Source organism: Physeter macrocephalus, chromosome 2 (genome assembly GCF_002837175.3).
Source record: "Physeter macrocephalus isolate SW-GA chromosome 2, ASM283717v5, whole genome shotgun sequence".
Classification (NCBI taxonomy): Eukaryota; Metazoa; Chordata; class Mammalia; order Artiodactyla; family Physeteridae; genus Physeter; species Physeter macrocephalus.
This window is the reverse complement of record NC_041215.1, coordinates 114,056,763-114,071,882: the sequence shown is the minus strand read 5'-3', so window position 1 is coordinate 114,071,882 and position 15,120 is coordinate 114,056,763. Positions and strand designations below refer to the sequence as shown.

At 33.9% G+C, this 15,120-nt stretch overlaps 1 protein-coding gene across 5 annotated transcripts in view; it reads left to right on the top strand.

Moving 5' to 3' along the window:
* The window catches only part of ERBB4 (erb-b2 receptor tyrosine kinase 4), a 1,129,074-nt gene that overhangs the window by 1,101,535 nt on the left and 12,419 nt on the right, over nucleotides 1-15,120 (top strand). The gene's annotated exons all lie outside the window — the stretch shown is intronic.

Genomic DNA, 15,120 nt, shown 5'->3' with positions numbered 1-15,120 from the left:
TCAGATTCCATATATATGTGTTAGCATATGGTATTTGTTTTTCTCTTTCTGACTTACTTCACTCTGTATGACAGACTCTAGGTGCATCCACCTCAATAAAAATAACTCAATTTCATTTCTTTTTATGGCTGAATAATATTCCATTGTATATATGTGGCACATCTTCTTTATCCATTCATCTGTCGATGGACACTTAGGTTGCTTCCATGTCCTGGCTATTGTAAATAGAGCTGCAATGAACATTGTGGTACATGACTCTTTTTGAATTATGATTTTGTCAGCGTATATGCCCAGTAGTGGAATTCCTGGGTTGTAGTAACATCCATGCTTAATTGTTTTCCCTCTCTGGAAGACAATAATAATGTTTAAAATTCTTTGCATATTGGAGACGTTGAAATGTACATAATTCAGATTCATTTGGAGTTTGGTATAATTTCTTCTTATTTAGAGCCAGGTACTGTAGTTCTGTGTTACAGAGACCAAGCTATTGGTTACTCCTGAGTTTAAATGACTTAACTCATTCTTTTACTCCTAATGATCTCATATATTTTTAAGAATATGAGATGACTCACAGAATACATAATAATAAGTGACAACTATTATCACTTATTATGTGCCAGGTAACATATTAACTGTATAATATTTATTAGTTTAATCTCATGAAAACCCTATGAGATATTTACTATTATTATCACGTTTTGTACATGGTGAAATTGAGCCATGGATATTAAATGACCAAACAGGTAACCTGGCCCTGTATTCCTAGAGGCCATACTCTTCACCACAATGATGCATTGCTTCTCACTCTGCCGCTGACGACTTGTTTTGTTTGTTTTTGCTGTTTTATCATTGCCATAAGTTCAGTACTCAGTTCTTTAAAAATGAGATGAATACATTAGTAAATAATTTTAACTTTTTAATTTTTAATTTATCATTAAATTCCTCATAAATGTTAATTTTGATCTTTAAGGGACTATCCAAATAGTCTCACTAGTAGCTGCTTATTCACTAATTCAGACTCAAAATTTTTCACTTACCTCACTCAAATAGCTGACTATTTCAGGCACGTATCGAAGAGCATCTATTTATTCAATCATTTATTCATTGATCAAACACTTATTAAGGTGTCTACTGTGTATCTAATCCCATGGTTGCCCATCAGAGGCACATCCAGTCCTGCCCTCAAGAAATTTGCAGATAAGTAGCTAGGCAATAAAATGCAATGAGAAAAGTGTTACAATAGGGGCAAACAGAATGCATCCGGGGTCATTTGAACAAATTGCTTTTTTTAAGAGGGAAGTGACAAGGCCAGATTTGCTTCTAGTGAGAAAATTGTGACTGCTTTTTAAAATGTGAACTAAAACAAAGACTGATTCTCTCCTGAGTCAAAGGAGACTGCATGAGAAGTTTGACGTAAGTGATGGTTCAAACATGTCTTACATTACTATGTGCTTCTCTTAATGTGCCAGCTTTCCCTGAAAACATCAGTGATAGTAAAGAAGTGTTTGAACTCTCCTACCCTGTTTGCTGGAGAAAGAATTCCTATGTCTGTGTTCCTAGTTTCAAATAGCACTTTAGTGAAAACTTCCTTTGGGGCTTCTGGTATTTAGAAACTCAAGTTGGATGGGGTGAACCCCAGAAATTTAATATAATAACAAACAACCCTTTATTTATTGTGCTTCCTTCCTCCCTTCTGGAGGTGGGTGATGTAGCATTTTTAAAAATTTTATTTGTGGGCTGCTAAATATTTTATGAATGTTCACCTGACCATATGCTTAGGATGAGCTTGCTACTTGTTTTTGCTCTTCTCTTGACCAGAATTTCCAAACAAGAAAATATGAAGGCATTTCAAAACAAATAATTCACAACCTGGGCTTACGTCAAGCTCTTTTGGAAATATCTTCTCCTCCTGAATAATTGACATTCAGTATGCTTTTGTATGGCAACAGACTGGATTAAAATCCTAAAAGTGCTGTCAGTGTGCTGATTTTATTTCTAATTGCTCTCACCTGAGCTTTTGGTTACCTATCTTTCAATAAGAATTTAAGAGATCAGTCATAAGAATGATCCAAACATCCTCTTCTCATTCACTGTTTTTGGCAAAATCTGAGCTACTTGGTCTATTTTTAATATTTAGATAAGTAAATTTGGGAGAAAGAAAAGAGATACTAATACAACTAGTTGTTTATGTATTTAAGGAGCTTGCATCCTAAAGGATAACACATATGAAATAGAAACAGTTTGTAAAACTCTTGGATATATACTTACAAATAAAAACAGTAAAGGTTCCTATGAGAGCCTGGGATGTGTAACGTTTAAGACTTATGGCATGAAAGACAACCAACCACAGCCTCCTTTTTGATTATGTTCATAAGATCAAGTATTAATATTTTCTTTTGTCAGAACATAGCTGCACCTTGGCTTAATATCTTCTTTAGAAATGATAAATAATAATTGTGCTAGTACATAATAAAGGACAAAGTGGCCTGGGAAATAAACTAGGGGCTTTTCTTGTCTGTCTAGTACTTTTTTTGTTGTTTGTTTGGTAGACCTTGGGAAAAAGCCTGGGGTATACAATATGTGGAAAAATCTAATCTATTTTATTTTTCCCAACTCCAAGTCATTTATCAAATTATTTCAGATTGCAAATCTAAGCACTTTTCTGTAACTTAGCTACTTTCTTTCCAAGACATGTCTTTCTTAAAATCTATAAAATGCTTCAAATCTTACCTTATTAAAGAGGTGACACATAGGAATTCTCTCTCCACCAAACAGGGTAGGAGAGTTCAAACATTTCTTACATTACTATGTGCTTCTCTTAATGTGCCAGCTTTCCCTGAAAACATCAGCAATAGCAGAGAAGAAAAAATTTAATCTAAGCACACATTCCAGACTGAGGACTTCTTGGTCTGTTGACAATGCCTCAGAGTGAATTCTGAGACATATCTTATGAGGAGTCTGTCTGGATGTGTAGAAATGGTTCAAGAAAATCAAGGCCAACTCATGTTCTCTAGAGATGGGAATTTCTAATGTTTGACTTTCCTTGACTCTCGCACCCTCATCATCTAAAGAAAACAAAAGTAATGAAGATTTTATTTCAATTCATCATAATTTCTACTGTTAGGTCATTCAGTTAATTTATTTTAGCAGCTTAAGGAATTTATAATTGAACATTTAATATGCACCTTTCTGTGTCTAAGTGCTGAAAAAGCTCTGAAGGGTCTTGCTTTGATTTACTGCTGTACTAAGAAAAGCATATCATTATTTTTTATTTTCAAAGAAATGTTTTACGATGACTTCTTTAAATGATGTACTAATCTATGTGTATATATATATATATATATATATTCAACTGAAACTTGTAAATTATTTTTTATTTGTATCAGTAACACCAATCCCTTTTGACAGTTGTTTCAAACGACGTGATACTAAATTTGCGAAATGAACTCTATCATCACACAGATAAAAAATAGGTAGCTGTTTGCATACTTTTATTCTAGTATACAGGAAATGTATGCTTGATTGGTTTGCAGCATTTAGTATGGTGTTGTATGAGTGTTACTTGGACAAGTCAGCATTCAGCTGTATTTTTTGTTTTTTGATTACTAGAAAAAAAATATCATGTTGCACATTTATATAATACATTTTTTTCAAAGATATTTACCATGAACATGAACTTATAAAACTCATAAAGTGGCCAGACAGACATTATTATTTCCATTTTACAAATGTGGACACTAAGCTTTGAGGAAAATTTATCTACAGCGGCAGAGCTGTTGGGTGGCAGTTCTCTTCCCTAATCAAGTGCTCTCCTCATGTAGCTTCTTCCTTTCCTAGACACTTAGAATTTAATTTGTTTATAACTTTGATCTTTTATACTATTTAGCCATGATTATTGTAAAAAGCCTTTCTGAAACATTTAAAATGATTCTTCCCTACAGGTGTCTGTGATATGCACAGAAATATAGGTGGGTGGTATGTACGGCTTAAAATGGATACTTGTAGTGATTTGTGTTTGATCTTATGAGTCAAAACTACATTCTCCATCCACCTACAGGCAATTTATCCTCAGGGTTTGTCTTTCCTATTGTTCTTACTTAACAATTTATATTCTTCAGGATAAAGCAGAAGGCTGAGCTTCCTAGACCTCCAAAGCATTAGGAAATATGTAGATGTCTCAACATAGATGTCTCAAGTGAGTGTTGTCATACTAGTGATAGAATCCTGAAGCTTTATAACTAGATGTGAAATATCCATTTCATCTGTAACCATTCATTATTTGTAAAAATACTTTTTTTGCCATTAGAATTAAGATTTTAAACAATGCCTCCAGAAATAGTACCTAATTGACAGGAAGAATGAGTGTACTAGATAAGATATAATATTCAGATAATTGTATTGGGATTCAATTTCAATTTAGGACTCACCCTGAGTATCTGCAGAATAAGATGTATGTAATATATAATTTGCGGAATGCTAAAATCCTTTATTCTGTAAAACATATCCCACTTCCTGGCTGAAGGCCCTGAGATTCTCATTAATAAAGCCAAACTTTGGGTTTAAATATCTTTTCCATCTAACCATCCTTTGATTCAATATACTTTTACTAAACATTCACCATGTCCATGTCCCTGCCTGTGCTAGATATCAAGGATATAATGGTAAATTTAAGTAAGTCCTCTTCTAAATAGGCTCACAGTCTAAGAAAGAAGACATACCAATGAAGTAAATAAACAATTATAATACGGTTGCTAAATTATTCATATGGGGCACAGAATAGGTTCTGGATGATATTTTTGAATCAACAATTAAATGTAATCAGGGCGATGATAACATTCCATGGAATTAATATGTAATCAAGGCAAAAAAGCTAGAAAGAGCATTGAGGAAACAGCTGGAGCCTGGGAAGAGACTGGAGGTGACAAAGGTAATGGACCATGGGAGGAACTGCCAGTACTTTGTTTGACTGGAGGCATAGGAGGAGAGAGAGAGCAGAGAGGTGAAGCTGGAGAAATTGGCAGGAACCATAGCTACCAAAAGCCTTCAATGCCACAAGAAATTGTGACTTGTTTTAACTTGAGGCAAGAAGGGGTCTTGTAGGTTTTTAAGCAGGGGGATGAAATGTGAGTATTAGATTGGAGTAAAAGGAAAGACAAAGATCAAGGAGATCAACTAGAAAACTATTACAGTAGTCTAGTCAAGAAATTAGGTCATCATTAAGTTCATCACGTGTGCTGTGCCTGTTTTCCCTAGAGAGTCCTGGTATACATCTATTATCCTAGCTTAATTATTAATAGCACTTTCTTTTATCCTCAAACTCTCCATTTAGAATGATAAATTATATGGTACCTTAAAACCACAACTAAAATCGTATCAATGAGGATGGAGAAAATGGTTGGATTCTTGAGGTATTAAGATGTTTAAATGGGTAGACTTTGGTTGCTTATGAAGAGTGAGATAGAGGTGAAGTCAAAGATGACACTGAGATATTTAACATACACAAGTAGATAAGTTGTTGATACCATTCACCAAGCAAAAAAGGTAAGAGAATTCCACTTAGTGTCAGGAGAGATGTTCATTTCAGTTTTGAAAATGTGACTTTTGAAAAACCATGGAACATTCCAGTGGAGATGTCAGGTCAGCAGTTAATTATGTGAGTACACATTGGTACTCAATAGTTCAGTGTTACTTGAGGTGGGGCTATTATGATCTACTACCACCAATTTGAGAAAATTCCCCCAAATTAATCAGGCTACATGGATGCCCTCTGGCCTAACTACAGCCCAGTCCCTGAGAAGAGGATAAGGCTGTAGATAAGAGAGGAGGTTTTGTCATGTAAGTTACTGACTCAGAATGTTACATCTTCTATGGGAGGATGTTATGGTCCCATTTCCTATAGAACCAGGACAAGAATCAGTGGGCTCTGGAGTCTGTTACGGAGGAGTAAAAAATCATGGGCTTGAAACTGAAAAGGAAATGTAGAGATCACACTTCACTGCTCTAGAGTTTCACCTGGTTGCCCCTGACTAAGCTATGCAGACATAATCTAAGGATACCAAGCAGATTGATTTTTGTTTCATAGTAAACCATAAAAATATTTTTCTAATTGGGCCTATTGATTTTTGTTAGTAACTAGCTGTGTGACCTTGAGGAAAGTCGCTTGCCATCTCTATTACCATAGCTGAAAATAGGGAGAAAGCGATTGGGTGATCTCTGGCATCCATGTCAGATTTAAATTAGACTGTCTAGTTTCTGGTCTATTATATTTATTTGCCTTCTTCATATTTTTTATTAAACTGTTAGCCATTTTAGAACTTGAAAGGAAACATTATGACCATGGTTCTGGCTAATCTAGGTTGACTTTGGCAGCAAACGGTTTAAATAGGAAACTAAGAAGTATTGGTCATTTTTTATTTTAGGAAATTCCAAAGTGGTTCACAAATAGATGCAGGAATTCTTTATATATTTTTCTTCTTCCTTTTTATATGCAGGAAAATCAAATTTGGGGGATTTTTTAAAATGGTAAAAACTCCTTAGACTATGGGCAACAAGTAGCTCTCGGGGAGAGGTTTTTCTCTTGGGGTACTGCCTTTAATCTGATATTCATTTTGGCTCAGATCAATTGTAAATAGCAGCCAGCTTCTGTGAAATGTAACTGGTGTTTGCTCTGGGCTGATGGGAGAGCCATGTGCTGTTTGCTCTGTTAGTAGCTGTACCCAAGTATGCACAGTACATTATTCAGATCAGCTTGCACAAACCAGATGTCCTAATTCCAGGTGGACTGTTAGAAATCTTTTTATGTACAGCAACAGCTGTGCCACCTGCTAGCTTAAAGAGCAGTAGTTGGACAAATCAACCATTGTAACAAATTCACTTTTTATCTGGTGAACAGTTTGCATAAACTAGCATAACAAGATATTTCCAACCTAATCCACACTGAAATGATAGGAGCACTGAAAGTGTTATCTGTATTTTGGTAAATTGTTTGCTTGTTACCAACACCTATCATTTAAGACACTGACTAAAATCTACATACCAAAATTAGATTTATAAAATTTGTAATTCTATTTTCTATTTTATTTGTTTTCCATCTCCTAACACACAAACTATGCCCTTCATATTTTTTACATTCTCACACATAGATTGTTCTAAATACTGTCATTGTTATTTTGAATGTATAATAAAACTTCCAGAGCTTGGATTATTGCTAAAGAGGAGGTTGAAATATAAAGTATTTCACTGTTGCTTATTATTTGCAAGTAAATAGAATAACTAACTCCGAATAACCACGAAACAAACATTTCCAAGTAGAACTTTTGTAAATGGTATTTCAGTGAACACGATTCATTTGCTGATAAATAATATCCACATGTGAAAAACAGTGGAAACAAAGCAAAAACAAGCCCACAAATGGGCTAACAACCTGTAAAAGAAAATGTGTTAGTTTGAATGAGTTAAATAAAACTCTGTTATCTTGTTTTAAGCTATTAATTTTCTTAATGTGTATATGACTACATATATACACACGTGCACGTGTGCAGACACACATACACACACACACAAACACACAAATTGTGATTTAAGTAAGTCTTTACTAATAGTATAAAAGGAAACCTATTATACCCAGACCAAGACTTAGCGTTTCAAATTCTAAAGTAATGGCATTCATGACATTCAGAGTGTCTATAATTTTTTTTGTTTGTATTTTTTTTCATGTTGCCCTATAGATCAGCAGTCCCCAACCTTTTCGGCACCAGGGACCGGTTTTGTGGAAAATAATTTTTTCACGGACCGGGTACGGGGGCGATGGTTTAGGCGGTAATGCGAGCCACGGGGAACCATGGGCAGCGGCAGATGAAGCTTCACTCACTTGCCCGCCGCTCACCTCCTGCTGTGCGGCCTGTTTTCTAACAGGCCACAGACCGGTACCGGTCCGCGGCCTGTGGGTTGAGGACCCCGGCTATAGATTACTTAATTTTTAAACTATTTGTGTATTTCCCATACATTGTCTAATTATACAGATAGAGATAAATACTATGAAAGTGAAAATATGTCAACTGACAATAAGCATATGTATAATTACTGGCTTTTATAGCTAGAATGTTTAAATAATATTTTCTCTCTACATGGAGGGTAATCTGTTTTGTAAATAAAGTATCATTTTAATCAACACTGCTTTTAATCAAATGATACAAGGACAGCTTTTATTTATAGTACTTAATACTGGGGTATCCCTTTTGTCTAATAAACATATAGCTTATTCAATAAGAAAAAAATGATGTATATATTTGTCTTATAACCAAAGATGCATTAAATTCACTTTAAGACTATATCAGTATATATTTCAACTGTAAATAAATGCCATCATGGTTTAAGGCAAATGCTTTTGGCTATATTGAGGAAAATATTTTTTTCTGAAAAACATCAAATTTGCCTCCAAAACTCTAAAACTGACTTTTTATCATTTATTAATGCCAATTTGAAGCTGTAAGTATAATGGAATGTACATTAAAGGGAGACTCAGGGAATCTTGTTTCTAGTACTGTTGCTAAATAGTTGTGTGATTTGAAAAATTAACCTAACCTCTTAGAGCATCAGTGTATCCATCAGTAAAATGGAAAATTTAAATTATAAAACTTTAATTCAAAATTTTATCTTCATTAGTCACATCCAAATGTGGTCTTGCCTGCCAAGAGCATAATCATACATTGCATATAGTCTAAAGTACTTCATAGATACTCCATTTAGAGAAAAGGGAAAAAAGAAAGAAATAATTAATATACTTTAGAAAGGTTTATGTGAGAAAAGTTTATAAGATGCCTTTGCTTTAATGCTAATCACATTTTACAATATTTAGCAATGAATGGTATGGGCTTCACGAAGAATATTCATTTTACATACATATAATTTGATAGTTGGAAGGGATCTTTCCCATTACCTGTTTTATAGCCCCATTCTTCTTTTCAGAGCTAAATAAGCTGAGGGTTCAAGAGATTAAGGAATTTGTTAGAAGTCACATGGTTTAATGACAGAAAGTTCAAGAATGTAACCCTAGAGGTAGAAGGACCTCATGTGGCCGCTTGCTCCATGTCTATAGAATTTTTGTCTTCAAAAGTTGCCTGACCTCAATGCATTTTTCATGTACTAAGAAGTCTTCACTAAATAATCCTCATGATATTGGGATAAAAAACAATCAAGCACAGAGACAGATAACTTTTGGATGTACTTGAAGAATTAGAGTACCTAAGAATTTGGACATTGTAAAGGCTTAATGATTTCATTTAGACTCAAACAGAGATAGTGCAATTGAACTAGATGTTCTCAAGGATGAGTTTAAAAATTAGGAAAAATAGCTGTATACTCTGTAACTGAAAAGAACTGTTGCAATATCTTTAAGGAACCCCCCTAGAAGTTCTCCTTTTTAGATTTCTAGCTACATATGTCAACCAGTAGCTAAGTGATCATTAGGAAATGGTTCAGATATTATAACATGCTTGTGAAAAGAAATGTAAACAAAATAAAGAGGCAAAAGAAATGCAAAAGAAAGTTGCCAGAACTAAAAACAAAAATACATTTAGAACTTGCACCCAGGATGAAGAGATATAAATTCTACATGATTACTAATCTCAAGAAAGGTGACAGAATTCTTATTGCTTATCTTAAATGAAGCTAAGGAATGTTGGCACTAATGTAAAATCACATTTCTTTATATCCTTTCTTTTTTGACTGTGCTAATAATGTTCTTCAACTTCATCATGTAATACAAACATACCTAAAACCGAAAGGTATGAAGTGAGAAATTTTCAGCTCCCATTTTTTTGACTCATCTAGCCATGAATATTTTAAGAAGGAATATCTTCTTGTTCTACTAATATTTGGAAAGGCTGTAGGAATTGCTGCCTGGGGTTACAATAGCTTACTTACCCTTAGTGGAGCAAGAAGAGGAATTTATTGACTAAGCCCTGGACTAGGAACAATAAATCCATAAGCAAGAGTGCTGTCATGGAAAATCTTTGTGCTCTTCCATTATGTCAAACCATCTCCTCCTGCTTCAGGGTTGGTTTTTGCTCTTGTCCAGGTAAGTTATATATATGTGTATATATATATTCTTCCCTAACAGTCCTTTCTTGTTGATCTAAAACCATAGTGTGTGTGTATGTGTATATATATATATCTTCTATTAGCACTTAACATTCTACTTTTAGTTCCTTTTCTGTTTAAGTCCTTGTAGTAAATTAAAATGCAAGTAAGATGGGAGCGGCAACATTGTAAGGCATTTTCAGTATTTTATAACTAAGGCTAGTTAATTTTTCAAATTTCTCCTTCAGATTCATTTTTCATATGAAAGAGAAACCACGAAATCTTATTTGAGAGAAAAGTTGAGGCATTATGCAGGAGCAGAGGGAGGGCAAACAGAAAATAGAAATGCTAAAGTCAAAATCTACATGTGGCATAATAAAAAGATGTAGGATTCAGAGAGCCGCCAGTGGCTGTGTGTGTTCATGGGAAGGACTTTTAACTTCCTTGAGGCTCAGTTTTCTTATCTGCAAAATGGGAGTCATAATTTTTAATAATCATATTTACCTTGAAATGTCATATGAATAAATAAAACCTAAAATATTCTAGTCTGTGGTATCTGGTAGGTATACAATACATGTTGGTTTCCCTTGCTATTTCTCAATTTTCCTAAGAGAAGTAATATATTCATCTGTGAAACAGAGTAGACTTTATAATTAAGTTCTAGGGTTAGTGAAAAGTGAACAAAGAATGAAAGCACAAGTTAATACTCCTTCAGGTGGAGCATAGGGTCATTATTATTAATTAATTTATTTATTATAATTTTATATCATTATAATATATTTTATTTATTATTATATCATCATTATTAACTTTTTTGTGTGTGTGTAGAGTAAAAACAAAGTTTTTTTTTAAAGTAGCATCTCACGTAATCAAACTAAATAAATAAATGAGTACATTAATAAATAAACACATATCTAAAGAGACAAAAGGCGTTTTGTGTAACATATGTGTTCACACGTAAGCACGTGTGTGTATGAGCCAGCTGCCTAGATGCAATAGGCTTCCCCAGTTCTTACTGGTTTGAGGAATATGAATGCATTTTGCTTGTTTTCTTCTGGTTGCCTTATGGAAAACGAAGATTCAAAATCCAGATGTCTCAAATGCTGGTATATTGAACTTAGTTGTAAAAAAGATATAGAGTTATAACCATAAATCAGGAATTGTACATAATGAAAAAAAATGAAAAAAAATTTTTATCTATCTGCTGCCTGACCTGTGAAATGTGAAAATGCCCATCAGAGTATTAAGGATATACTCCAAGGAGGATAAAAAATTGAGAACCCTTAATAATTACTATGTGGAAGTGTCTAGGTTAGTGCTGGTGGATTAGCACCATCTTATAGAGACACATGTATTTTAGTTAAAAGGATTTAGAGTGATTCTTGGCCCTAGAAACTTTAATCCTATAGTTAATATTACCAGTAACAATTATCTGAAGATTAAAAACAACTCTCTCTCATTAAGCACATGTTTAATTTAGGTAGAAGTTAGGCATTAAGCATGTATTTTTGTTTGTTTCCTAAGAAGTTACATTTGTATAATATTTTAAAAAATATCACAGGACACAGTTCATCTAGTTAACAATTTAAAATTTCCCAGGAATAATATAAAATAATATGGTTTAATTAAAACAATAAATATGAGAAATGCAGTACATGTAGTAAGACAAAGTTTCAAATCTTTGTCATTCAACTGAAAAGTAAATTTTAGGACATGATGTTTCTAAAAGTGCACTTAATACTGTATTTGATATATTTGTTGACATTTGCCTTCTCTATAACCCCTGGCATTTGGGTCCAAGTTAATCATACAGTGTCCCAGTGATTGTGGCCACAAATTAAACTTGACTCTCTTCATCACCCTTACATATTTCCCCACCAGGAGCAAGCTCCAGATCACCTGCCAGTTCATAGCCCACCTCTTTCTATCTTTGTCCTGCTGACAGTAAATCCCCTCACCAGTTAATGGAACAGATGTACCCAGTGCTGCTTCCTGAAGATCGTCAAAGCTGGGCTTTGACGGACAGCAGAAAGTGGCACAATAAAAAAAAAAAGCGAAAGCCTTTTAACTGAGAGCACTGCTTTGTTCTGCTTAGAACGTTAAGGTCACTGCAGCTCATTCTGATTGTGGGGATCTTAATTTTTACTCAACCAATTTACTTGCAGCTGTCATTCTTTCCAATATTAAAAGTTCAGCTTTTCAAGCATGGGGAACTGGGGGATGGTTGTGTGGGGAATGAGAAGAGCTTGTTACAATCTAAAAACAGCAAAAACAAGTAAAATCTGGCTTGGCTCTCGAGTACAAAAAGTTATTTTCAAAGCCTATAAATTATGACATAGTGATTAACATGTAATTTAAATATATTTAAACAACAATTATGTCACATTTCCAGCCCAGCTAATTGGCCTCACAGATGTTCCCTTGTAGTTGCATTGCCCTTCCAGGGAGATATGAATGAGGTGCTTTTTATCATGGAAAACAGAAAAAAAGCAAATGGAAAAAATGGAAACTGAAACATAAAAAGCAGCCAGTAACCCTAAAAACAATGAATGCTAAGGGAATTTTGTTTAGCTTTTTTTCCATTTTAATGCTGAAAACTAGAAAAAGCATGAAGACACTCCTGTTACTGTGAAGGTCTCTGGCAGTGTGTCTAGATACAGAGTTGGCAGGTTGCTGACTGAAAGACTTGTCAAAGCAACGACAGCGGATCCATTCTAATAAAGCATGGCTGCACTTCGTGTCCTGGAACAGACTAACTGCAAGAGATCTAGTTATTTTTAATACAACACCTTTACAATTGAAGGCGGTCTAGCCCAGGTAATGAATATAGACAATAAAGTATTTCCTGATGAAGAATGACTTGTGAGTTATTCTTATGATCATTTATGTCTCAAGTTTTATAAAATGTTAAATGTGCAGCAGTGCTGTTTCCTCAGCTGTGATTCTAATCGAACATTACCCACTATAGCAACTTTTGCAAAAGAAGAGGTCAAAGGAACACTGGTGATTATGAATATTTTGGAATACCTTGCCTTTTAATATCTAATCATGAAATTGAAATAAATTCACTCCAGCCTCACCTTACTCTTACCTTTTCTTCTAATAATCTCAGGTAATGTTTGATAGTACAATGTAAATTACAAAAGGCCACTGGACATGCCTCTCCTAGTGTATCATGGTATCTCCAGCATCTACCGTAATTCCTGTGCTTTCACTGTAGCAACTTAATAAATATTTGCTAAATTCTTGCCAAATAATCCAGGTTTAATGATAGGGTAAGGCCAAGGTTGTAGTACGATAAAGTTCCAGCAGGCAGGTGTCATATTTTTGTACCAGCTCTCTATTTTACATATCACTGGACTATATGGAAAATTTATTTCTCAAATTTTATGAACAAATGAATTTTATTTTATGACACTCTAAAAGGTAGCAAAATGTTCCTATATTTAAGGTGCTACGGAAGACAAGTAGGCATTTAAAAATGCTTCTTCGATGAGAAGCCTTGGCAATTTGATTGCTTGACTTTAAACATTTGACTTAGCAGGTGTGAACATTTAAATTTCACATATTCTCTACATATGTATAATAGTGCAGAGCTTAAGAAGTTCATCTATATATAATATCGTACTTTATCTTCATTAAGAATGAGAGAGGCCAAGGATGAAAATGAGGGTCTGAGATATTTCACGATTGACCACATCACTTGTAATTGGGACTGGAGCTTGGAGCTTCTAACATACCATACAACAATCTGTCTATTGTACAAAAGCACCTCCTATGCAGTGCATATTAAATATATCTAACTTTCCATGTCATAGTCTTCAATGTGTTGTTAGTTATGTTATTAGAGAAGAAAAGAGATAAATATTTTCTATGCCATCATGTAGGTGACTCAGTTATGGGCAGAGTTTAAATGTAAATTCAGTGTAGGGGTTCAGAGCTTGTCCCTTGATTCATCCAGCAGGCTGTTAATTAAGGAAAACTATATTATCTAGTTGTTATTAATTTGTATTAAACAGTTAATCTCCATGGCACCATGTTCTTAGATTAGTCTATGAATCTCTAAATTATAAAAACGTTGATCTGGAATAAGATTTAGCTCTGTTTCATAGATGTTTCAAGATGTTGTCTTTGAGGTTTATTTTAGTCATCTCTGTTCAGTTAAATCCAGAAGGTAAAGAATGCAAAGTTCATAAAATCAACTGTTTTTATTTGCATTATTCATTATTTCCAGTGCTAAGAAAGGTGCCTGGTGCATACATAGACCATGGTTTCTCAAGAAATGTGTTTAATAAATGATTGATATTTTATATATATATATATATATATATATAATTTTTAGCTAGGAAACAGAGGTGGTGTTCATACATCCCCTGTACTTACCATAAGGAACATTGTCCATAATATTTTATCATATTTTTATATTGACTTTTATTTAACCCATAGGCTAGAGTTTTAAGCCATAAGACTATGTCTTTTTTTTAATTGCAATCTAATTTCAACTGATTCTAAATACATGAAATTAATGTATGCAAAGCATGTTTCCAGTAAAGAAAATGATTTTCCAAGATTTTCTGCTTTTTCTTCACTTAAAAAAAAAAGACTGATGAGAAAATATTATGTACCTTTTTATAGAAGAGGCTAAGATGTTGACCCTTTGCTGAAATGGTGAAAAATAAATGTAACTCGATAGCAAAAATTATTCCAGGCAAGTTGAAGTCCACCTCTATCTCCTTTTAGATAAGTTCCTTCTTATGAGAGGAAAGTTAATGCTGTGATATGTGGCCATTCCAGTCATTTAACGTGTAACAAAGGAAAGGGTTCCTCATTTACAACTCAAGTTAATTTACTGCTTTTCCCTTTCTTCCAGGGTTAATCAGAAGAACATTTATTGTCAACTTAATTTTTAATCCATTTAAAATTTTACTTTTTCTATATAATTCTTCTTTACAGGGATTGAATTAAAATATTCAATATCTTCAGAAAATATAAATTAACTTGCTTGTCATCAGAGTGCATAAAATTTTACTGTTTAGCAAA